The sequence below is a fragment of the Pan paniscus genome, chromosome 10 (assembly GCF_029289425.2).
Source record: "Pan paniscus chromosome 10, NHGRI_mPanPan1-v2.0_pri, whole genome shotgun sequence".
Classification (NCBI taxonomy): domain Eukaryota; kingdom Metazoa; phylum Chordata; class Mammalia; order Primates; family Hominidae; genus Pan; species Pan paniscus.
Window position 1 is genome coordinate 45,693,445 of NC_073259.2, and position 27,003 is coordinate 45,720,447.

Genomic DNA, 27,003 nt, shown 5'->3' on the forward strand with positions numbered 1-27,003 from the left:
GTCTGTGTTACTTTAGAGGCTGCTTTATGGTTTATAGCTTATATCTTTAACTTATTAGAGTCTACCTTCAAGTAGACTTTATTTATAATGTAAAAATATTACAACAATATGCTTCCATTTATCCCAACAGCCTTTGTGCTATTATTGTTGTCATATGGCATAAACCCCAAAATATATTACTATTTTCTCTTTAAATAGTCAATTAGCATTAAAATAAAAAGATTTTTAAAAAGAATACCAAGTCTTTTGTAATTACCTTTGTAAGTATCATGTGTGGGGCTCTTCACTTCTTTGTGTAGATCCAGATTTCCATCTGGTGTCATTTTCCTTCTACCTGAAGGACTCTCCCTAAGATTTCTTACAGTGTTGATCTCCAGGTAATGAATTCCTTCAGTGTTTATATGTCTCCAAAAGCCTTATTTCCAAAGTTTCATTTTACTAAATGTAAATATTTACATTATTTCACCTTTCTTTATAGTTCTGTTTGGACATTTCTTCATTTTTTAGTATAATGAGTGTTTCAAAACTGGAAATGACTTGGGTTTCTATAACAATCAGAAGAGGCTGTATGACCCCCAAAATCAACTCCCTGGGCAGGAAAGAATAAACTCTGTAGGCCTAGGTTTTTCATACTCTGCATATTCCAAAGAAAGGCTTGTCTTCAGCATTGGTTCTTGGATTGCTCCTAGAAGATAACTCCTAAACCCTTGGAACATCTGCCTGATAAGAGTGTTTTTGTACATCTGAGGCTTTGGGCCATCCTGTACCAGTTTGACCAGACAAGATTATCTTTATGGTGAATGCCTCTTTTTAATCTGGAGGGGACTTGAGTCTGAGTAACTGAGGTCATTCATATGTACATGCCTATGGGACTGACCTCCAATTAAAAGTCTAGACCTCAAGGCTTAGGTGAGCCTCCCTGTTTGGCAGTATTTCACATGTTGCCACACATCACTGCCGGGAGAATTAAGAGTATTCCTGTGCGATTCTGCTGGACAAGGACACCTGGAAACTTGCACCTGGTTTCTCCTGGATTTGGCGAGATGTGCCCTTTCCCTTTGTTCGTTTTGATTTGTACCCTTTCTTTGTAATAAACCGCAACTGTAATTACGATGGTTTCTGAGTCATGTGAGTCTTTCTAGAGAATAACTGAGCCTAAGAATGGTCTTGGGAATCCCTGACACAACCTTTAAATTTCAGTGACCGAAAATCGGAAAGTTTTATTTTTTTACTCACATGACATGTCCTCTCTAGATAGGCTTGGAGGAAGGGCTTTGCTCTGTATCATCTCCACCCAGGTAACCAGGCCGAGGGAGCCTCCTCCTTCATGCTTCAGCATTGTCGAGATACAGAAAAAGAAACATGATGAATCACACACTGTTTTAAAAACTTTTGCCTTGAACTGACACATCACCGCCACTCACTTTCCGTTGGCCCAAACTAGATATTTAGCTACACTTACCTTTGAGGCAGCTGAGAAGTTCCGTCTCACCGTGTGCTCAGACAGAGGACTGGAATATTGGTGAAAGCATTCCTGATTACCTCAGCACCTACAAGCTCTAAAAGTCCTGGCTTGAGTCTTCTACCACTGCGATAGCAGGACCTATTAAGCAGAGAAAAATGATTATAAGAATGAGGGAGAGCTAGGAAAGTGCAATTTCATAATATTTAAGCAAGTAAAGAAATAAAAGGAGAAAGGGGTAGTTACAATTTATCAAGAAGATTTTGGTGCAGAAAAAGTGTATGATTCCTGAAGAGGAGGATAGATGGAAGCCAGCTTACAGGAGAAAGTGAGGTTCAAAAAAGGAGCTGATGGGTAGGAAAGGATGTCAGCATGCTTGGACATCCGCTTGAAAAGTTGGGCAGCAAAGATGAGAGAAAATATTTGATAAGTTCTATTAAAATGCTTAAAATCTCTGAAAATCTAAGTAAGATAGTAATGTTTCAATGAAGACTAGAGGTCCATGACTGCTCATGCATGCTTAATCGTTTCAGTCTTTCCAAAATAGGAAGTGAGGTACCATCAGGAGGAGGTATGAGGTTTGGTTTAAAAAAAAAAAAAGAACAATCAAGGTATCCTCTGTGGAGCAGGTGTCAGGCATAAAACAATAATGACTAGAGATCACGATGTTGATGGTAACACTAATATTTTGTAAATATTTATTAAACACCCATGTCTTGAGCACTAAGATACAAGTTGGGAATAAAATAACTGGAGGAGACTGGTCCCTGTCCTTGAGAAGCTACTTTGTAGTTAACAGTAACGTTTGGGTGAGCCATGCAGTAAATAAGCATATGAATCAGGTATGGAGGTCAACAGAGAGGTGGTTGTTACAATACAGCAGTAGAAAGGTGATATGAACAATTATGGGAAAGAGAAGCCTATTCTGTCCAAACACCCCGATAATAAAATTCCATGTATGTTTAACTCAAATACTGAGTTATGTGTTTTCAATGCATATAGCTCAGAGTTTTGACTGTTCAGATCCCTCTCCTGTACCAATCAACAAATATTCTCTAAATCCAGAATATTCTCCGCACTAGCTGCTGAGCAGTTGCAGTGAATGAGGCCAAGGGCAGTTTGTGCATTTAATTGACTCCAGCAGTCAGGCTGGAGCTCACTAGGAAAGCCTCAAGGGTGTCTGCCTCCTTTTCTGCATTTCTGATATTTCTGCTGAGAGGAAGCCGAAAACAAGGTGGGCGTCTGGCCAGTTTCTTCAAAAGTCTGTAGGTGAGGGAAGTAAAGCACAGGCCATCCTTGCCTTCAGCAATTGTTCCTGGGCTCAGACACTGGGGAGCTGCTTCCTCAAACTCCTGTCAACTAAGCTTTCTGTGATCTGTCAGAGGAGGGAGAAGCTGCTGGGGCCTGAAGGGACAAGCGCCAACTTGCAGTAAGGAGACCCTGGAACGCCAGGCAGAACATCACTCCCTAGTCATCCCGTCCTCTGGGTAATGATGCTCAATGGCCTCATAGCTGCTTCTCCCACAGGACACAATTTCAGTGTCATTGTGGAAGTAGAGAATGCCACACAGAAAGAGGACCCAAAGCCAAGGAGGCAGCAGACTGGAGAGGCTCACAGCTTCTGGGCACCGAAGCCGAAGCTGACTTCCCCATCCCACTAGAGACAGGCTTGGAGGGGCCAAACACCATCAGAACAATTTTCCCTGGCAGAGAAGCCCGGGACTAGAGCAAATCCAACTTTGCGAGGCTGAGGCAGGCGGCTCACAAGGTCAGGAGTTCGAGACCAGCCTGACCAACATGGTGAAAACCCATCTTTACTAAAAATACAAAAATTAGCCGGGTGTGGTGGCAGACACCTGTAATCCCAGCTACTCAGGAGGTTGAGGCAGGAGCATCAATTGAACCCATAAGGCGGAGGTTGCAGTGAGCTGAGATCAAGACATCACACTCCAGCCTGGGCCACAGAGTGAAACTCCGTCTCAAAAAACAAACAAACAAAAAACTAAACAAAAATCAAAAACCACCACCACCACCACCACCACCAACAACAACAAAAAACTGCTTGTTGCATTCATTTGGCACCAAGCTTACGGCCCATTCTTCTGAGTTCGGGCCTGGGGCCCTACGGTCACCTCTCACTCTATACCACCCCCAGCTTGGTCTGATTCCATTTAATTTCATAGTCTATGGATTACCCACGATGTGCTGGGGACATATTACACAGAGACCACATATTAATAGGGGAGACAGACACAACTAACTACACACTAAACTTAATGCATGATTTAGGAGCTACAAAGTATCTAGAAACCACCAAGAAAGGAAAGATTTTAACAGTAGGATCACATCTAAATATTCAGCATCCTATGAAAGATTCTTGGCAGACTGGTCCTCATAATGATGATAATATGCTTTCCTTGATTTGAAGATGCACACTTTTCATACTTTGGTGTTTCTGAGATTCAGCTGCTTCTTACAATTGATGTGTGCATTTAATGTGGTTTATTCTGCTTGCCAAAGAAGAAAAAAGCTGATAATTAACAGATAGTTCAGTTTTTTCAACTGATGAGAACCTAGACAGAGGGAAATATATTAATAATAACACAGCACTAATGGGCTAGACAATATCTAAATGTTATGTGAACATCTCATTTAATCCTCACAACCAACCTAACATGGAGAACAATTGTCAAAGCCATTTTCCAGGCAAAGAAACAAAGAGAAATAGCTTTCCCAAGGTCACGGCAGGCGAGGAGCAGAGTTGGGATTCAAATTTAACCCTCTTTGGCTCCAGAGTCCATGATCTTAATCTCAAATGCTACCTGTTCACATCTCTCTTCCTTTACTAAACTGGTTCCTCTGCCGGGAAGACTTCTGCCACTCCTCGTTCTAAGACTTGCTTCTCTAGATAAGGCAGGGTCAAATGGTATCTTTCCTGTAACTATTTCCCTGACCACTTGATACAGCTTGAATTTTTCCTCCTCTGAACTCCCATAGCAATCTTGTCACACTGGTAGAGTATAACTTACTATACTGCATTACAGCTGTCAGTATAACTTTATTCCTCATTACAGTGTGAGTGTCTTAAAGGCAGAGACTCTCTCCTACTCATCTTTATATACCCAGGGCCCAATACAGTGCCTGGAAAACAATTGTTGTTGGCTGAGCTGCTTAAAAAATGTGTTTTCCCTACTTCGTTGAGATATAGAGAAAGCTTTACAGACTTTTAAATGATAATTTATTGAGTACAAACTACTGACATAATATTAGCTAAGAGCTTTATATGGTCTTATACTTTTTGTGAGAAGAAATGAGATAATCAGTGTAAAACACTTAAAATAGCGTATGGCACATGGTAAGGATTCAATCACGTTATTTTTTTATTATTATCACTATTTAACCATTGTGAAAATTCACTGAGTAGTTACTATGATTGTTAGTGTTCTATAAATAAGGCAACTGAGTAATAGAAGGCGAAGAAACTTATTCACTGTCAAACAGACAATGAATGACAGATTTTGATCATTTATGTGTATGTATCAAATCTTACCTCATGGATACATTTTTCATAATTTTACACAGCGCAGGGGGTATCTCTGCCTGTTCTCTAGACTTCCAGTGCCTGTTAGCTCCTCTGTACAATCATGTTGGAGCTGCTCACTGATCTTTAGGTGCTGCTCAACTTCAGGTTTTCTTGTTATTTAAATCTTTTCTTCAGCCTCTCTGCTCCAAAACCTGGAAGATCTGAAAGAAAAACCTGGCTGAATATGGTTGTGTCTCTGACAAAGACTGCTGTTCTGCTGACGTTTTTCTGAGATCTGTAACAACTCTGTCTGCATCCCAAGCCATGGGTTTGGTGAGCTGCTTAAAATTGGCAGTCAAAACTCTGATTTGACCATAAAGACATATGTATGCATATGTTCATCACAGCGCTTTTCACAATAGCAAAGACATGGAATCAACCTAGATGCCCATTAACAGTGGACTGGAAAAAGAAAATGTGGTATATATACACCATAAAATACTATGCTGCCATCAAAAAGAATAAAATCATGGCTTTTGGAGCAACATGGATGCAGCTGGTGGCCATTATCCTAAATGAACTAATACAGGAACAGAAAACCAAATCGTGCATGTTCTTATTTATAAGTGGGAGGTAAACATTGAGTACACAGGGACACAAAGAGGAGAACAATAGACACTGGGGCCTACTTGAGGTTGGAGGATGGGATTGAAAAACTGCCTGTCTGGTACTATGCTCACTACCTGGATGATGAAATCATTTGTACACCAAACTCCAGTGACACGCAATTTACCCACATAACAAACCTGCACAGGTACCCTCTGAACCTAAAAGTTGGAAGGAAAAACAAACCCAAAAGGAAGCCCCTATGATTTGAAGAAACTTGCAGTAGTCAAAACTTGTCATTCTAAAGTTGAGCCACAAGGAAGCAGTAGTGTCCTAGCCGTAAGGTCTGAAGATGCTGGCATATTTATTCTAATGCCTTTCCTAGACTTACAACCTTAAGCTTTGCATATTTCATTTACTAAGTTACTATAGTTACCCAACAGTATTTGTAAAATATGATACTTGGAATTTATGTTACAAAGAAATAATTTCAATCTTAAAAAGAAAGTCAAAGTATAATTTTGCATTTTTCTTTTAACACTTATTTTATTCTGCATAACTTTCCTCTGAGGCTGCATTAAATAAAGAAGGAAAGAGATAGAGAAGAAGGGGCAGGAGGACAGAAAGCAGGCCACAGGCTTTATTCTTAGCAATCAGACCTGCTCAGGCAAACCCCACATCTCCTAGGCCTTTCTAATCTGCCTGCAGTTTGTGATAGTCTTCATCTTGTTTCTATGTCAGGTAAAAATGACTATGCAGCCTGTCCAATCTGATTAATCGAATTAAAGAACAGTCTTGGCCGGGTGCGGTGGCTCAAGTCTGTAATCCCAGCACTTTGGGAGGCCGAGGTGGGCAGATCATGACGTCAGGAGATGGAGACCATCCTGGCCAACATGGTGAAACCCTGTCTCTAGGAAAAATACAAAAAAAATTAACTGGATGTGGTGGTGTATGCCTGTAGTCCCAGCTACTTAGGAGGCTGAGGCAGGAGAATCACTTGAACCCAGGAGGCAGAGGTTGCAGTGAGCTGAGATCGCACGACTTCTCGCCAGCCTGGCAACAGAGCGAGACTCCGTCTCAAAAAAAAAAAAAACAAACAAAAAGAGAGAGAGAGAGAGAACTGTCTTGATTTTGCTTCCTGTAATTTAGAGACCCTGATTTATTTTTCAACAATAACAGGAGTTCCCTGACCTCATGGTATCCTGATGCTCCAAAGTTACAGAAGGCTTCAAGTACAATGAATCTAAATCAAAAGAAGGCACTTCTTTTTTCAGTTTGGTTGAGAAGTAAAATATCACCTTCTTTGTTTTCTCAAGGTCAGAATAAATGAGCTGTGAACGATTACATGTATATGGATATGGATAGATAGGTAGATAGATGAATATAGATATATGATATTATGCTTATATGTTTCATATATATTGTGTGTGTGTGTTTGAAACAGGCAATGTGCAAAATATTTTGTTTTATTCTTTAAAAGATACCTTAGGTTTAAATAAACTTGAGGATAAATCCTGGCTCTTCATTATCTTTAAATTTCTAGCTGTGAGGCACTGGGCAAATTAGTTTCTTTGAATATCAGAACATGAATATATATATATGTATATATATGTATATATATGTATATATAGTATATATATACGTATATATGTATATATATGTGTATATATGTGTATGTATATATATACACATTTATTTATTTCCAACTTTTACTTTAAGTTCAGGGATACATGTGCAGGATGTGCAGGTTTGTTGCATAGGTAAACACTTGCCATGGTGGTTTGCTGCACAGATCATCTCATCACCCAGGTATTAAGCTCAGCATCCACTAGCCATTCTTCCTGATCCTCTCCCTCTTCCCATCCCCCACCCTCCAACAGGCCCCAGTGTGTGCTGTTGCCCACTGTGTATCCACGTGTTCTCATCATTCAGCTCCCACTTATAAGTGAGAACATGTGGTGTTTGGTTGTCTGTTCCTGCATTAGTTTGCTAAGCATAATGGTCTCCAGCTCCATCCATGTTCCTGCAAAGAACATGATCTTGTTCCTTTTTATGGCTGCATAGTATTCCATCATGTATGTACCACATTTTCCTTATCCAGTCTATCATTGATGGGCATTTAGCTTGATTCCATGTCTTTGCTATTGTGAATAGTGCTTCAGTGAACAGACATGTGCATGTGTCTTTATAACAGAATGATTTATATCCCTTTGGGTATATACTCAGTAATGGGATTGCTGGGTTGAATGATATTTCTGTCTCTAGGTCTTTGAGGAATCATCACACTGTCTTCTACAATGGTTGAACTAATTTACACTCCCACCAATGGTGTAAAAATGTTTCTTTTTTGCCACAATTTTGCTAGTTCTGTTATTTTGTTATTTTTAATAGTAGACATTCTGGTGTGAGATGGTATTTCATTGTGGTTTTGATTTGCATTTCTCTAATGATCAGTGATGTTGAGGTTTTTTTCATATGTTTGTTCATCACATGTATGTCTTCTTTTGAGATGTATTTGTTCATGTCTTTTGCCCACTTTTTAATGGAGTTGTTTGTTTTTTCTTGTAAATTTGTTTAAGTTCCTTATAAATGCTGGATACTAGACCTTTGTCAGATGCATAGATTGCAAAAATTTTCTTCCATTCTGTAGGCTGTCTATTTACTCTGTTGATAGTTTTTGTTGTTGTTGTTGTTTTGTGTTTTTTTCTGTGCAGAAGCTCTTTAGTTTAATTAGATCCCATTTGTCAATTTTTGCTTTTGTTGCAATTGCTTTTAGCATCTTTGTCATGAAATCTTTGCCTGTGCCTATGTCCTGAATGGTATTGCCTAAGTTTTCTTGTAGAGTTTTTACAGTTTTGGGTTTTACATTTAAATCTGTAATCTATCTTGAGTTGATTTTTGCATATGGGGTGAGGAAGGGGTCCAGTTTCAACTATCTGCGTATGGCTAGCCAGTTCTCCCAGCACCATTTATTAAATAAGAAATCCTTTCCCCATTGCTTGTTTTTGTAAGATTTGTTGAAGATCAGATGCTTGTAGGTGTGTGGTCTTATTTCTGGGTTCTCTATTCTGTTCCATTGATCTATGTGTCTGTTCTTGTACCAGTACTAGGCTGTTTTGGTTACTGCATCCCTGCAGTATAGTTTGAATTTGGGTAGAGTGATACTTCCAGCTTTGTTCTTTTTGCTTAGGATTGTCTTGGCCACTTGAGTTCTCTTTTGGTTCCACATGAATTTTAAAATAGGTTTTTCTAATTCTGTGAAGAATATCAATGGTAGTTTAATGGGAATAGCATTGAATCTATAAATTATTTTGGACAGTATGGCCATTTTCACAATATTGATTCTTCCTATTCATAAGCATGGAATGTTTTTCTATTTGTGCCATTTCTGATTTCTTTGAGCAGTGGTTTGCAGTTCTCCTTGAAGAAGTCCTTTGCTTCCCTTCTTAGCTGTATTCCTAGGTATTTTATTCATTATGGCAATTGTGAATGGGAGTTCATTGTGATTTGGCTGTTGGCTTGCCTGTTGTTGGTGTATAGGAATGCTAGTGATTTTTGCACATTAACTTTGTATCCTGAGACTTTGCTGAAGTTGCTTATCAGCTTAAGAAGCTTTTGGGCTGAGATGATTGGGTTTTCTAGAAATAGGATTATGCCATCTGCAAACAAAGATAGTTTGACTTCCTCTTTCCTATTTGAATATCCCTTATTTCTTTCTCTTGCCTGATTGCCCTGGCCAGAACTTCTAATACTATATTGAATAGGAGTGGTGAGGGAGGGCAATTTTGTCTTGTGCTGGTTTTGAAGGGGGGAATGCTTCCAGCTTTTGCCCATTCAGTATGATATTGGCTGTGGGTTTGTCATATGTGGCCCTTATTATTTTGCGGTATGTTCCTTCAAAACCTAGTTTATTGAGAAGTTTTTTTTTTAATATGAAGGGATGTTGAATTTTATCAAAGCCTTTTTATGGATCTATTGAGATAATCATGTGGTTTTTGTCTTTAGTTCTCTTTATGTGATGAATCACATTTACTGATTTGTGTATGTTGAACCAAACTTGCATGTCAGGGATGAAGCCAACGTGATCATGGCAGATAAACTTTTTGATGTGCTGCTGGATTTGGTTTGGTAGTATTTTATTGAGGATTTTTTCTTTGATGTTCATCAAGGATATTGGCCTGAAGTTTTCTCTCTCTCTTTTTTAAATATCTTTGCCAGGCTTTGGTATCAGGATGATGGTGGCCTCATAGAATGAGCTAGGAAGGAGTCCCTCCCTCTCCATTTTTTGTAATAGTTTTGGTGGGAATGGTGCCAGCCCTTCTTTGTATCTCTTGTAGAATTTAGCTGTGAATTCGTCTGGTCTTGGCCTTTTTATGGTTGGTAGGCTATTTGTTACTGCCTCAATTTCAGAACTTGTTATTGGTCTGTTCCAGGATTCAATTTCTTCCTGGTTCAGTGCTGGGAGGGTGTATGTGTCCAGGAACTTGTCCATTTCTTCTAGATGTTCTAGTTTATGTGCATAGAGGTGTTGATAATATTCTCTGATAGTTGTTTGTATTTCTCTGGGGTCAGTGGTAATATCCCCTTATCATTTCTGATTGTGTTTATTTGAATCTAAAGAAGATTTAGGACAAAGAAAGACTTTTCTTCTTTGTCTAGCTAGCAGTCTATTTTATTATTTTTTCCAAAAAACTAGCTCCTGGATTCATTGATCTTTTGAAGGGTTTTCTCATGTCTCTGTCTCCTTCAGTTCAGCCTTGATCTTGGCTATTTCTTGTGTTCTGCTAGCTTTGGGGTTGGTTTGCTCTTGGCTCTCTAGTTCTTTTAGTTGTGATGTTAGTTTATTAACTTGAGATCTTTTTAGCTTTTTGATGCGGGCTTTCAGTGTTATACATTTCCCTCTTAACACTGCTTTAGCTGCATCCCAGAGATTCTGGTATGTTGTATCTTTTGTGCTCACTAATTTCAAAAGACTTCTTGATTTCTGCCTTAATTTCATTATTTAGCCAAAATTCATTCAGGGGCAGGTTGTTCATATACATATATATTTTGACTGTTAGAAAGGATTGTTTCTTCTCCATTCCTCTAGTTTTAAAATGGTTAGATTTACAGCATTAATGCAATGTATTAGTTAGTTTTCATGCTGCTGATAAAGACATACCCAAAACTGGGAAGAAAAAGAGGTTTGATTGGACTTACAGTTCCACATAGATGGGGAGGCCTCAGGATCATGGCAGAGGGTGCTTCTTACATGACAGTGGCAAGAGAAAAATGAGGAAGAAGCAAAGGCAGAAGCCCTTGATAAACCCATCACATCTCATGAGACTGGCCCCCATGACTCAATTACCTCCCCCTGGGTCCCTCCCACAACACGTGGGGATTCCAGGAGATACAATTCAAGTTGAGATTTGGGTGGGGACATAGTTGAGATTTGGGTGGGGACACAGCCAAATCATATCATGGAACAATTTTATAATTGAATCTTCAGAAGATGTTTTATTAATATCCATTAATTAAAATTTTATGTGAAAAAATATCAGGTTATCTCAACAGATCAGAAAAGCATTCAGTTAAATTCAACTCATTTATTATAAAGGTCTTAGCAAACTGGGAATAGTAAGGAACTTTCTTAACATGGTAGAGTACAAAGCCTAGTGAAAACTTTTACTTAAATATACATTTTAGAAATGAGGACTAAATTCTGATTTGTTCTTATCTTACCCAAATTCCTATCTAAGCAGTCTGGGGAGTCATGCCCTACAAACCATAAATTCTCATGAGATGGGTTTTATTTAACCCAATATAGTGACTTACTTTCCAACTTGACTCTGGCGTAATATTATGTGACAAAAAAGAAAATGAAAGTATTTTACCTCAAAACATGTTTCTTTGCGTTATTTTGAAATGGCCCTACGAAGCCATCCTTTGTGGGGGAAAATTTGCATCTGTAAAGAATCTCTATTAACATCTTTTAATAGATAATAGCTAGATCTTTTTCTTTCAGGCCTTCCCAATCCTGAAGAGATGAACTGAGAGTCTAGCATATTTTAAAGGTCTGAATAGGAAACAGTTGTCATCTATTGTCTCTAAGGGCAGCCACTATGAGACTTCAAAAGGACCTTGATTTCCATAATCTTCTATCTCAACCTGAATGTTTCCTTTCTATTGATCCCAGGTCTTTAGACAAACTCAACCAATTGTCAACCAGAAAATGTTTAAATTTGCCTATAGCCTGGAAGCTATAGCCCATAGCTGCCCCCTCTTCAAGTTGTTCTACCTTTCTGGACCAAATCAATTTATTTCTAAATTTGTATTTGATTGATGTCTCATGCCCCCCTAAAATGTATAAAACCAAGCTGCACCTGACCACCTTGGGCACATGTTCTCAGGATCCCCTGAGGGCTGTGTCATGGGCCATGGTCACTTATATTTGGCTCAGAATAAATCTCTTCAAATATTTTACAGAGTTAGACTCTTCATCAACAGAAGTATTGTATTCAATTAAAATAAGGCAAGCATGGCCACTCACCTCTACAACTAAACATTGTATTGAAAGTCCCAATTAATGCAATATGACAAGGAAATAAAATAATTTAAAATGTAACAACGGGAAAGAGAGAGAAAAAGGGCTTGTTATTATTTGAAGATGATGTGCTTGTCTACATAGAAAATCCTATAAAATATGCAGATAAACCAAAACATGTTCAAATTCTTACTTGTTCTTTAATCTTCTGAAAAATGCAGAAATGTAGTATAATCATATAATGCGACACTTTATAACAATTAAATGAATGAATTATTTTTACATATATCAACCTGGATAAATTTCTAAAGCAAGTTGAATGAAAACAAGGTAATTTCAGAATGTCACATATAACAAGAGACATTTATGTAAAGTTTTTAAAAACAGACATGTGTAATAAAAATATAAAAGCATACATGGGGAAATATATTCATTTTCTACTGCTGTGTAACAAATGAAATTACAACAAATATAGCAACCTAAAACAATACATATTGATTAGCTCATGGCTCTATAATTCAGGAGTCCAGGTACAGAGTGGCTTACATGGTTTCTCTGTCAGAGTCTCACCAAGCCTAAACAAAGGTGTCATCAGGGCTGCATTCCTTTCTGGAGGTTCTGGGAATGAATCTACTTCCAAGCTTAGACTGATAGCTGATTTTTTTCAGTTGTGGGACTGAGGTCTCTGTTTTTTTTGCTAGCTGCCAGCTGGGGGCTGGTCTTTGCTCCTAGAGGCTGCCCACATTACTTCTCATGCATTCTGTGTGTCCCTCATTGAGCAACAAACAATAGGTCACTTCCTCTTATGCTTTAAATCTCTTTGACTTCCATTTCTATCACATCTCTCTCACACCAGTGGGAGAAAGTTTTCTGCTTTTAAAAACTCATGTGATTAGATTAGATCCACCTGGATAATCCAAGATAATCTCCCTATTTTAAGGTCTATAACTTTAATGACATCTGCAAAATCTCTTTTGCCATGTAAGGTAGTAGTCATAGACTTCAGAGATTAGGGCATGGACATCTTTAGAAGACAATTCTGCTACTACGGGTAGCAGAAGAAGCTACACGAGAAACCATATTCTAACTTTAGGATAGTGGTTATGTATGGATAGGGAGGAATAGATTAGAGAATGGTATAAAAAAGACTTCAGTTCTATAATTTCCTACTTCTGAAAATTGGAATCCTAAGCAAAGGAAGGGCAAGTCTGGAGGAGCAAGGCTTCTGAGGAAGCAGAATAATCTATCTAACGCACAGGTAGAGGCATTTATTTTGAATTGAGAAGAGATGTCTTCTCTATTGTATTAGTCAATTGGACTGCTATAGCAAAACACCATAGTCTAGTGCCTTAAGCAACATAAATCTCTATGCTCACTGTTCTGGAGGATGGGAAGTCCAAGATCAAGGTATAGCCACTTCCTGGCTTGTAGATGGCCACCTCCTCACGGTGTCATCATGGGGTGGGGACACACACACACACACACACATACACACAGAGTAAGAGAGAGAGAGAGAGAGCTCTCATATCTCTTACAAGGGCACTAATCCCATCACATTAGACTTGTAGCAAGAAGACAGAAGACAGTGTAGTGATATCTTCAAATTACTGAATAAAAAATAACTCCCTGTTAGAATTCTGTGCCAGTAGTAAATCCTTTAAGAATTAAGGTGAATTATATATATCACTAAAAGACTTGCACTAAGAGAAAATTTAAAAGGAGGACTTCAAGGAGAAAGAAAATGCTCATAGATGGAAGTTCTTATTTTCTTCTTACCTATCTTTTGAGTCACTAAAATTTCTTCTGCTTTGTCTATTTTGTGTCAAATGTATCCACTGAAATCTCAGTTTCAGCTATTAAGATTTTCAGTTCTAGACGCAGAAAAGTTGAGCAAAAAACCAAAAGTTAAATATGTGGGTAGATTTGAATTATTATTGATTGCCTAATAATAATAACAGCATATGTATAATAATCACTATTTTTAATATATCTAGTAATTAAATACATGGCAATATTGGCAAGATGATCTAAAAATAAGCCGTGAGTCACTTAGCTTCAATGGGAATTCCCGGTGGAATCAGCTAGTAACCATTTTTAGCTAATGAGCCTAGTGTTTGCTTCATGCTGAGCTTTCTAATCAGGATGGGCCCAGCTGCCCCCAGGGTTTTCAGATCATACTTTGCCATCCCTTTGGCCAACTTAACCCAGCAGCCCTTCTGAATGGCTAGACCTGCGCCTCCTTTGTTAGCATGGTGCTCTTAGTACTATATTAACAGGCATAGAGAAATGATTGTGTAATTATGCCAGGGGAAGTATGAAAGAAGTTGCTGTTAAGAATTTGAAGGTTTCTAGTTTCCCTTTCTTTGTAGTTTTGGAGTTGTTACAGCATAAGAGCAAAAATGCTGTCAAACTTCAGAAAAGCTTTTTAAAGTCTTTACTTCCTGGAGCTTTTGAGGAATGAGCTTATGTATTTCTCTTTATGCAAAAAAGGTCTTAAAAAACAATGTCAGCTCACAAGATCAGACAGTTGTGGTACATTTTCTGGCCTGTGAATTTCTCCCAAGTTCAGAGGCACACCCACCAACTCAGAAAAACAGGATACATTGTGCACCAGGAAAAGACAGAAGTATGGTAATGTTTTCCGTCTGTCCTTTCAGGATTTTCCCTGCTACTATGTTCCCCTCTGTTTCTACCACTTCCTGCCATTCTTCCATCAGGCACTTCCTTTCCCTGTCAGTCCTCTCATCTGATCTTTGTTCTCATGGTATTTAAGAGGTATTTAAGGGTACCCTCCCCACTCTCTCAATATGGTGTCCATTTGTGTTACCTAAGATGTTTTGGTCTGCTCCTCAACATCACTTCGCTTCCTCCTTTTGGGAAAATGAAACACTTGGATTGGGAGTGAAGAAAAGAGAATTTGATGATTCTTCAGCCCCTCAATTGTCTTCAGCACTATACTCAAGTTAGCAATTAAGACCTCACCACTTTGCAGGGTAGTTATTGCTTGATTCCGTTGCACAAATGGCACAATTGAGACAAGATCTCTTTCCTATATCTTGCTATATTTCTTGTTTCTGGTGCTGAAAGCCCGCATTATGCCAGAAACCTGGAAGTTTGGGGAGGCTAATACTTGAGAGCTCTCTATAAGGGGTGGGAGGAGAGGAGGACTTCAGCGATAGACTCTGGGCACTTTGTGACTCAAAAAGAACCCTCTCCCAGAACTCCAAACATGAGATTCAGAAACTAACCATATCTTTAATTATGGATATCCCCTATAATTATATACTCTGAGGTATGTGAAAGTGCAGAACAGAGCAAAACACACTGCTTTGGGGCAAACCTGTCCAGTTGGTGAAATTCTTCTCTATTACCTTTACTATATCTGGCTTAATGCAAGCCCAGGGAGTCTAAAATCCTCGACTGGCTCCCAATTAGGTCTGTTCTCGGTGAGCAGCAAAGCCCTAGACTATTCTCTTCCTGAGCCATATTCATTCACATACTCATCCGTTCATCAATGTATTAATTTTTTTTTTTTAAGAGACGGAGTCTCGCTCTGTCGCCCAGGCTGGAGTGCAGTGGCGCGATCTTGGCTCACTGCAAGCTCTGCCTCCCGGGTTCACCCGCCATTCTCCTGCCTCAGCCTCCCGAGTAGCTGGGACTAGAGGCCCCCGCCACCACGCCTGGCTAATTTTTGTATTTTTAGTAGAGCCAGGGTTTCACCGTCTTAGCCAGGATGGTCTCCATCTCCTGACCTCGTGATCCGCCCACCTCGGCCTCCCAAAGTGCTGGGATTACAGGCGTGAGCCACTGCGCCCGGCCATTCATTTGTATTTTTAAATAATACATTTGGAGCAACCTTTGTGACTGCCACAGTACTAGATACTTTTGTATGTCTCGTTCTTAAAAAAGTTCCTCTCAGGCAGGCCTTTTTGGGAAAGATCTAGTCAGCTGACTCCAACTGATTGTAACAATAACCATAGTGGTAGCATTCTCAGAGCTGTTTCCATTCTAAATTTGGATTCAGAGTTTGAATAGATGAAGCATTGAGAATAGTGAAATTGCAGCAGCGGGTTAAAAAAAATAAGAGATGACTTTATTTATTCCTGTGACCCCTTGAATAATGCTAACGCAGTATATTTCTTTCTGTGAGGAAGTCTAGGCCCTGACAGGCTAGAATTTCCAACTTTGTCCTTTGTGAAAATGTCCTTTGTAAGATTTTCACTCTTTGACCTTCATTTCTAAAGGAGAAATTCCCCCCACGATTTAAGTTTCTAGTGCTGGTGAATGGGGCTCCATCTGGAGACAAGTGGAAAAGAGGAGACCTTTCTTTTTGCTGCCCTCCAAATTATAATGAGTGATGCGGTTCTGTGTCTGCATTTCTTGGTTTGATTCCCTGACTTTCCAGCATCTTCTGCCAATGATGTGATGTTCTCAAAAAGAATCCATGTTGCTCTAGCTAGAGCTACACTGGTGAGTAAAAGAAAAACAATTAAAATAATATGGAAAATGCATTCCCCACATGACAGAAGTATTTAGGTTTTCAGAAATAATACACACTATTTAACCTTTTATTTTCCTCTTTTAGGAATCAAGGAAGAGATCTATATCCAACAGGAATTTTCAAACTCCCAACTTCATAATTCTCACATTGACATTCAAACTTATTAGTCTGGAGCTCTGGATTTGAAAAAGTTTTTCTTTAATTCTGTGCTGTTTATTGTTAAACTGGGTAAGAAATGCAGGTAGTGTGGACTTGATTCCAAAGAATAGCATTAATGCTGGGCGGTGTTTGGATAAACAGTGGGAGAGAAACCATAAGTCCTTTGAGAATGAATGTGCCTGTTTTGCAGTATGAACACAAAAGATAGAGCAGAATAGGAAGGGCCAAAATGGTGTAGTCAGTAGAGCTGAAGGGTTCTCCTGAGTCTGTGATTTTAATCTGGGCTGTCACTGCAGAGTAGGCAAAAAAGAAGACCACGCTTTAGGGTTAGTAGGTAGTCTATGTTTACAAATGCACGAGGGTACAGACAAGAGCTGAACCTGAATCTGAATAGATCACATATAGATTAAACGGGGCATGGAGATTATGACTGGAGTATGTTCCCATATTGACCAACAGTTTCTCATGATCACTTACATAGCATTGGAGGTCTCTCTGTGCTGCCTTCTCTCTGATTATTTCCCTTTCTCTGTACTCTGCAACTCTCCAATCACAATCCCTTTTCACTTTCCATGACTGACCTCACTTAAGTATTTATTGAAAAAGTAAAAGTCACTGGATGGAAATTGCTTCCTCCCCAACACCAAATCTGCTCGCCTCATGCTGTCAGAAGGATGAAGCCAACATGCTCCCACCTAAAGCCATGCTCTACTTCAGCTCTAACACCCTCAGAGACACCATTTCTGCCATTTTAATCTTATTTTTCCTTCAATCTCTCCCTATTAGATCATTAGCAATCGTTTACAAACACTCTCTAGTAGCCTTAATAATAAAACAACAGCAACAACAAACACTGAAACATTAAAGAAAGAACTTAAAGGTAGAGAGAGAGAGAATCTAAGGTTGGGGTCTTGCAGAAAAGATGATCACGGGTTTAGGAAATCTAGGGACAGAGTAGTTTATCATTTCTGCATATGAATGTTTAGGTAAGCAAGAAAATTTGTGAATGGAGAAGAGGGTTAAAACACTTAAATATTTGTTAGGCATAAGAAGAGGCTTCACTCAATTTATTTATCTTATTCCAAATAAAATACTGAAGGCAATGAGAAACCGCAGTGTTGTCCCTGAGTTTGTCCTCCTCGGGCTGTCAGCTGGCCCCTAGACCCAGGCTCTGCTCTTTGTGCTGTTCGTGGTGATTTGCCTCCTGACTGTGATGGGAAACCTGCTGCTGCTGGTGGTGATTAATGCTGATTCTTGCCTCCACACACCCATGTACTTCTTCCTGGAACAATTGTCCTTCTTGGATCTCTGCCATTCCTCTGTCACTGCACCTAAGCTGTTGGAGAACCTCCTGTCTGAGAAGAAAACCATCTCAGTAGAGGGCTGCATGGCTTAGGTCTTCTTTGTGTTTGCCACTGGGGGCACTGAATCCTCCCTGCTTGCTGTGATGGCCTATGACCGCTATGTTGCCATCAGCTCTCCTTTGCTCTATGGCCAAGTGATGAACAGACAGCTGTGTTCAGGGCTGGTGGGGGGCTCATGGGGCTTGGCTTTTCTGGATGCCCTCATCAATATCCTTGTAGCTCTCAATTTAGACTTCTGTGAGGCTCAAAATATCCACCACTTCAGCTGTGAGCTGCCCTCTCTCTATCCTTTGTCTTGCTCTGATGTGTCAGCAAGTTTTACCACCCTGCTCTGCTCCAGCTTCCTGCATTTCTTTGGAAATTTTCTCATTATATTCTTGTCTTATATTTGCATTTTGTCCACCATCCTGAGGATCAGCTCCACTACAGGCAGAAGCAAAGCCTTCTCCACCTGCTCCTCCCACCTCACTGCAGTGATTTTCTTTTATGGCTCCAGATTACTCCTCTATCTCATGCCAAATTCAGGATCCATTCAGGAGCTGATCTTCTCCTTGCAGTACAGCGTGATCACTCCCATGCTGAATCTCCTCATTTACAGCCTGAAGAACAGGGAGGTGAAGGCAGCTGTGAGAAGAACATTGAGAAAATATTTCTAGTGTTTCAATAGACCTACGAAATCAGAATGATGAGGGAACTGGATAGAACTGCAACAAGCAGTGCATGGACACTAGGATAATTCCTTGATGTCAGGATCTGTGAGGTCCTTTTCTGAAAAATATTTAAGAAAAGGTGGAAAATTTACCTTTTCTGAAAAATACTGAAGAAAAGGTAGAAAATTATTTTCTTGGGATGATACCAGTTCAGTCCTAGTCAGAGGAAGATGGATAAGCCTCTTGCTTAGCAATTTTTTATTACAAGGATATGTATTTATTATACACAGTATGGTAAACATTGTTATTGTCTGCTCAGCTTATCTCTACCATTCCTCTAATAACTGAACTCCATGGTTCAATATGCTTCCAAGAGACACTGTTAATCATGGAATCCCCAAATCCTCTCCACCCTCACCTCCCCACCCCCAACCCCTGTCATTATTCACTCATTCTTCCTGGCACAGTGACTGGTCCAGAAATGGGCACATGGTCAATGTCAGATCATTTACTCTCTTAGGATTTTTTTTTCTTTTAAGACAGCCTCTTTTGGTCGCCCAGGCTGGAGTGCAGTCGCACGGTCTCGATTCACTGCAACCTCCGCCTCCCAGCTTCAAACGATTCCCCTGCCTCAGCCTCCCAAGTAGCTGGGATTACTGTCTTACGAATTTTAGTCTCAAGGAGAGAGTCAAAGGTCAGCCTTTTTGCATGCAGCACTCTGACAGCCTACGCAAATGCCCTTGCTGATAAGATCACTAGAGTTATCCTAGATTCTGCCCTTTCAAGGCCAGATTTATAAACATGAATCATAATAAGAGTTCATTCTTAGATATTTGCATCCTATCAGGCACTGTGTTAAGCAATTTATATTCTTTATTCCATTTAAATAACACAACACATACGTTAGATAAATGCTTAAGTTATTCCTATTTCAGAGAAGAGGAAACTGGCTCAGGGAGATAAATCGTGGTGTTAGAATTTGGAACCAATGGGACTTGCACCAATGCCTGTTTTCTTTACCACCTTGATACACTGACTATCCCATTGAAGCTGTGAGCTACCCCAGACTCCATACATGAATTCTCCTTTTAATGATTTATTATTGTTATCTTATTTTATTTTGCTTAAGTCAGTCAGAATTAGATTCTGTCATTTGCAAGGAAAGGACCTAAAAGATAAATATTGGTGCCACAATAGAATTGCAAGTATAGACATCTGAGGACAATTGGGATCTGTGAAATTGTGTTTTGGACCTAGGCATGTCCCATAGAGACTGTAAATAACATGTTGGTTTATCCTGCTTCAAACTATTCATCCAATGGCCAACCATCTGTAGCTATGAGGGGACCTATGTATAACCAGAGATGATTCACCAGCTCATACACATTGCTAGACAAGTAGCTCTGCCTCTTGGCCCTAATAATGCTGTAGAAATGGTAGACCATGAGAGAGCCAATGGCAGAGGAAGGACTGGGCAGAGCCTGTGGCAAACTTCAAAAAGAAACCAGAAACATTTAACAAAGACCCTTTAGATGATGAAACACAATTGGAGGATTAATGAGAACTATATTTGAGGGAGGCATGTGGACTAAAATTATCATGGTCCAAAATTAGTTATTCTTTCTAATTACCTTTTACTTTTTATTTATTTACAAGCTGGCAAGTGTCATCCTTCCCTTCACCTTGAACTCCTCAGCATAAACTAAAACAGAACAAGGACATTTTTCTGCCATCTTTACTACCTTCTCAAGAATATTTTCTTTTTTTTTTTTTGAGATGGAGTCTCACTCTGTCACCCAGGCTGGAGTGCAGTGGCACGATCTCGGTTCACTGCAACCTCCGCCTCCCGGGTTCAAACAATTCTCCTGCCTCAGCCTTCCGAGTAGCTGGGATTACAGGCGCCTGTCACCATAGTTGGCGAATTTTTGTATTTTTAGTAGAGACAGGGTTTCGCCATGTTGGCCAGGCTGGTCTCGAACTCCTGACCTCAGGCCATCCACGCACATCAGCCTCCCAAAGTGCTGGGATTACAGGCATGAGCCACCGTGACTGGCCAAGAATATTTTTATTTTTTATTTTTTATTTTTTTATTTTATTATTATCATACTTTAAGTTTTAGGGTACATGTGCACATCGTGCAGGTTCGTTACATATGTATACATGTGCCATGTTGGTGTGCTGCACCCATTAACTCGTCATTTAGCATTAGGTATATCTCCTAATGCTATCCCTCCCCACTCCCACCACCCCACAACAGGCCCCGGTGTGTGATGTTCCCCTTCCTGTGTCCATGTGTTCTCATTGTTCAATTCCCACCTATGAGTGAGAACATGCGGTGTTTGGATTTTTGTCCTTGCAATAGTTTGCTGAGAATGATGGTTTCCAGCTTCATCCATGTCCCTACAAAGGACATGAACTCATCCTTTTTATGGCTGCACAGTATTCCATGGTGTATATGTGCCACATTTTCTTAATTCAGTCTATCATTTTTGGACATTTGGGTTAGTTCCAAGTCTTTGCTATTGTGAATAGTGCTGCAATAAACATACGTGTGCATGTGTTTTCATAGCAGCATGATTTATAATCCTTTGGGTAGATACCCAGTAATGGGATGGCTGGGTCAAATGGTATTTCTAGTCCTAGATCCCTAAGGAATCGCCACACCTACTTCCACAAGGGTTGAACTAGTTTACAGTCCCACCAACAGTGTAAAAGTGTTCCTGTTTCTCCACATCCTCTCCAGCACCTGTTGTTTCCTGACTTTTTAATGATCGCCATTCTAACTGGTGTGAGATGGTATCTCATTGTGGTTTCGATTTGCATTTCTCTGATGGCCAGTGATGATGAGCATTTTTTCATGTGTTTTTTGGCTGCATAAATGTCTTCTTTTGAGAAGTGTCTGTTCATGTCCTTCGCCCACGTTTTGATGGGGTTGTTTGTTTTTTTTCTTGTAAATTTGTTTGAGTTCATTGTAGATTCTGGATATCAGCCCTTTGTCAGATGAGTAGGTTGCAAAAATTTTGTCCCATTCTGTAGGTTGCCTGTTCACTCTGATGGTAGTTTCTTTTGCTGTGCAGAAGCTCTTTAGTTTAATTAGATCCCATTTGTCATTTTTGGCTTTTGTTGCCATTGCGTTTGGTGTTTTAGACATGAAGTCCTTGCCCATGCCTATGTCCTGAATGGTATTGCCTAGGTTTTCTTCTAGGGTTTTTATGGTTTTAGGTCTAACATGTAAGTCTTTAATCCATCTGGAATTAATTTTTGTATAAGGTGTAAGGAAGGGATCCAGTTTCAGCTTTCTACATATGGCTAGCCAGTTTTCCCAGCACCATTTATTAAATAGGGAATCCTTTCCCCATTGCTTGTTTTTCTCAGGTTTGTCAAAGATCAGATAGTTGTAGATATGCAGCATTATTTCTGAGGGCTCTGTTCTGTTACATTGGTCTATATCTCTGTTTTGATACCAGTACCATGCTGTTTTGGTTACTGTAGCCTTGTAGTATAGTTTGAAGTCAGGTAGCGTGATGCCTCCAGCTTTGTTCTTTTGGCTTAGAATTGACTTGGTGATGCGGGCTCTTTTTTTGGTTCCATATGAACTTTAAAGTAGTTTTTTCCAATTCTGTGAAGAAAGTCATTGGTAGCTTGATGGGGATGGCATTGAATCTATAAATTACCTTGGGCAGTATGGCCATTTTCACAATATTGATTCTTCCTACCAATGAGCATGGAATGTTCTTCCATTTGTTTGTATCCTCTTTTATTTCATTGAGCAGTGGTTTGTAGTTCTCTTTGAAGATGTCCTTCATGTCCCTTGTAAGTTAGATTCCTAGGTATTTTATTCTCTTTGAAGCAACTGTGAATGGGAGTTCACTCATGATTTGGCTCTCTGTTTGTCTGTTATTGGTGTATAAGAATGCTTGTGATTTTTGTACATTGATTTTGTATCCTGAGACTTTGCTGAAGTTGCTTATCAGCATAAGGAGATTTTGGGCTGTTACAATGGGGTTTTCTAGGTATACAATCATATCATCTGCAAACAGGGACAATTTGACTTCCTCTTTTCCTAACTGAATGCCCTTTATTTCCTTCTCCTGCCTGATTGCCCTGGCCAGAACTTCCAACACTATGTTGAATAGGAGTGGTGAGAGAAGGCATCCCTGTCTTGTGCCAGTTTTCAAAGGGAATGCTTCCAGTTTTTGTCCATTCAGTATGATACTGGCTGTGGGTTTGTCATAGATAGCTCTTATTATTTTGAGATACGTCCCATCAATACCTAATTTATTGAGAGTTTTTAGCATGAAGCGTTGTTGAATTTTGTCAAAGGCCTTTTCTGCATCGATTGAGATAATCAAGTGGTTTTTGTCTTTGGTTCTGTTTATATGCTGGATTACATTTACTGATTTTCGTTATGTTGAACCAGCCTTGCATCCGAGGCATGAAGCCCACTTGATCATGGTGGATAAACTTTTTGATGTGCTGCTGGATTCTGTTTGCCAGTATTTTACTGAGGATTTTTGCATCAATGTTCATCAAGGATATTGGTCTAAAATTTTCTTTTTTTGTTGTGTCTCTGCCCGGCTTTGGTATGAGGATGATGCTGGCCTCACAAAATGAGTTAGGGAGGATTCCCTCTTTTTCTATTGATTGGAATAGTTTCAGAAGGAAGGGTACCAGCTCCTTCTTGTACTTCTGGTAGAATTCGGCTGTGAATCCATCTGGTCCTGGACTTTTTTTGGTTGGTAAGCTATTAATTATTGCTTCAATTTCAGAGCCTGTTATTGGTCTATTCAGAGAGTCAACTTCTTCCTGGTTTAGTCTTGGGAGGATGTATGTGTTGAGGAATTTATCCATTTCTTCTAGATTTTCTAGTTTATTTGAGTAGAGATGTTTATAGTACTCTCTTATGGTAGTTTGTATTTCTGTGGGATCGGTGGTGATATCCCCTTTGTCATTTTTTATTGCGTCTATTTGATTCTTCTCTCTTTTCTTCTTTATTAGTCTTGCTAGCAGTCTATCAATTTTGTTGATCTTTTCAAAAAACAAGCTCCTGGTTGCATTGATTTTTTGAAGGGTTTGTTGTGTCTCTATTTCCTTCAGTTCTTCTCTGAGCTTAGTTATTTCTTGCCTTCTGCTAGCTTTTGAATGTGTTTGCTCTTGCTTCTCTAGTTCTTTTAATTGTGATGTTAGCATGTCAATTTTAGATCTTTCCTGCTTTCTCTTGTGGGCATTTAGTGCTATAAATTTCCCTCTACACACTGCTTTGAATGTGTCCCAGAGATTCTGGTATATTGTGTCTTTTTTCTAGTTGGTTTCAAAGAACATCTTTATTTCTGCCTTGATTTCGTTATGTACCCCATAGTCATTCAGGAGCAGGTTGTTCAGTTTCCATGTAGTTGAGCGGTTTTGAGTGAGTTTCTCAATCCTGAGTTCTAGTTTGATTGCACTGTGGTCTGAGAGACAGTTATAATTTCTGTTCTTTTACATTTGCTGAGGAGAGCTTTACTTCCAACTATGTGGTCAATTTTGGAATAGGTGTGGTGTGGTGCTGAAAAAAATGTATATTCTATTGATTTGGAGTGGAGAGTTCTGTAGATGTCTATTAGGTCCGCTTGGTGCAGAGCAGAGTTCAATTCCTGGATATCCTTGTTAACTTTCTGTCTCGTTGATCTGTCTAATGTTGACAGTGGGGTGCTAAAGTCTCCCATTATTATTGTGTGGGAGTCTAAGTCTCTTTGTAGGTCACTCAGGACTTGTTTTATGAATCTGGTTGCTCCTGTATTGGGTGCATATATATTTAGGATAGTCAGTTCTTCTTGTTGAATTGATCCCTTTACCATTATGTAATGGGCTTGTTTTTCTCTTTTGATCTTTGTTGGTTTAAAGTCTGTTTCATCCAAGACTAGGATTGCAACCCTTGCCTTTTTTTTTGTTTTCCATTTGCTTGGTAGATCTTCCTCCATCCCTTCATTTTGAGCCTATGTGTCTCTGCATGTGAGATGGATTTCCTGAATACAGCACACTGATGGGTCTTGACTCTTTATCCAATTTGCCAGTCTGTGCCCTTTAATTGGAGCATTTAGCCCATTTACATTTAACATTAGTATTATTATTTGTGAATTTGATCCTGTCATTATGATGTTAGCTGGTTATTTTGCTTGTTAGTTGATGCAGTTTCTTCCTAGCCTTGATGGTGTTTACAATTTGGCATGTCTTTGCAGTCGCTGGTACTGGTTGTTCCTTTCCATGTTTAGTGCTTCCTTCAGGAGCTCTTTTAGGACAGGCCTGGTGGTGACAAAATCTCTCAGCATTTGCTTGTCTGTAAAGGATTTTATTTCTCCTTCACTTATGAAGCTTAGTTTGGCTGATATGAAATTCTGGGTTGAAAATTATTTTCTTTAAGAATGTTGAATATTGGCCCCCACTCTCTTCTGGCTTGTAGAGTTTCTGCTGAGAGATCAGATGTTAGTCTGATGGGCTTCCCTTTGTGGGTAACCCGACCTTTCTCTCTGGTTGCCCTTAACATTTTTTCCTTCATTTCAACTTTGGTGAATCTGACAATTATGTGTCTTGGAGTTGCTCTTCTCGAGGAGTATCTTTGTGGCATTCTCTGTATTTCCTGAATTTCAATGTTGGCCTGCCTTGCTAGATTGGGGAAGTTCTCCTGGATAATATCCTGCAGAGTGTTTTCCAAGTTGGTTCCATTCTCCCCGTCACTTTCAGGTACACCAATCAGATGTAGATTTGGTCTTTTCACATAGTCCCATATTTCTTGGAGGATTTGTTCATTTCATTTTATTCCTGTTTCTCTAAACTTCTCTTCTTGCTTCATTTCATTCATTTCATCTTCCATCACTGATACCCTTTCTTCCAGTTGATCGCATCAGCTAGTGAGGCTTCTGCATTCATCATGTAGCTCTTGTGCCATGGTTTTTAGCTCCATCAGGTCCTTTAAGGACTTCTCTGCATTGGTTATTCTAGTTATCCATTCATCTAATTTTTTTTCAAAGCTTTTAACTTCTTTGCCATTGGTTCAAACTTCCTCTTTTAGCTCAGAGTAGTTTGATCTTCTGAAGCTTTCTTCTCTCAACTCGCCAAAGTCATTCTCTGTCCAGCTTTGTTCCATTGCTGGTGAGGAGCTGCGTTCCTTTGGAGGAGGAGAGGTGCTCTGGTTTTTAGAATTTCTGGTTTTTCTGTTTTGTTTTTTCCCCATCTTTGTGGTTTTATCTACCTTTGGTCTTTGATGATGGTGACGTACAGATGGGTTTTTGGTGTGGATGTCCTTTCTGTTTGTTAGTTTTCCTTCTAACAGTCAGGACCCTCAGCTGCAGGTCTGTTGGAGTTTGCTGGAGGTCCACTCCAGACCCTGTTTGCCTGGGTATCAGCAGCGGTGGCAGCAGAACAGTGGATATTGGTGAACCACAAATGCTGCTGCCTGATCATTCCTCTGGAAGTTTTGTTGCAGAGGAGTACCCGGCCGTGTGAGGTGTCAGTCCCCTCCTACTGGGCGTTGCCTCCTAGTTAGGCTACTTGGGGGTCAGGGACCCACTTGAGGAGGCAGTCTGCCCATTCTCAGATCTCAAGATGCAAGCTGGGAGAACCACTACTCTCTTCAAAGCTGTCAGACAGGGACATTTAAGTCTGCAGAGGTTATTGCTGTCTTTTGTTTGTCTGTGCCCTGCCCCCAGAGGTGGAGCCTACAGAGGCAGGCAGGCCTCCTTGATCTGTGGTGGGCTGCACCCAGTTCGAGCTTCCCAGCCACTTTGTTTACCTACTCAACCCTGGGCAATGGCGTGCGCCCCTCCCCTGGCCTCGTTGCCGCCTTGCCGCTTGATCTCAGACTGCTGTGCTAGCAATGAGCGAGGCTCCATGGGTGTAGGACCCTCCGAGTCATGTGTGGGATATAATCTCCTGGTGTGCCGTTTGTTAAGCCCGTTGGAAAAGCACAGTATTAGGGTGGGAGTGACCCGATTTTCCAGGTGCCATCTATCACCCCTTTCTTTGAGTAGGAAAGGGAATTCCCTGACCCCTTATGCTTCCGGGGTGAGGTGATGGCTCGCCCTGCTTTGGCTCATGCATGGTGCACTGCACCCACTGTCCTGCACCCACTGTCCAACAAGCCTCAGTGAGATGAACCCAGTACCTCAGATGGAAATGCAGAAATCACCTGTCTTCTGCATTGCTCACGCTGGGAGCTGTAGGCTGGAGCTGTTCCTAT

The 27,003-nt window shown here is 40.0% G+C and overlaps 1 protein-coding gene and 1 pseudogene across 1 annotated transcript in view; one reads left to right on the forward strand and one right to left on the reverse strand.

Annotated features, from left to right (window-relative positions):
• The window catches only part of LOC117975443 (testis-specific H1 histone), a 183,861-nt gene that overhangs the window by 16,141 nt on the left and 140,717 nt on the right, over window positions 1-27,003 (reverse strand). The window contains exons 3-5 of the transcript XR_010108825.1: window positions 5,013-5,206; window positions 1,463-1,603; window positions 1,237-1,330 (exon numbers count right to left, since the gene is read on the reverse strand). The gene's annotated coding sequence lies outside the window, so the exon portion shown is untranslated. The remainder of the gene's footprint in view (window positions 1-1,236; window positions 1,331-1,462; window positions 1,604-5,012; window positions 5,207-27,003) is intronic.
• Window positions 17,877-18,794, forward strand: LOC100991681 (olfactory receptor 8S1-like; annotated as a pseudogene).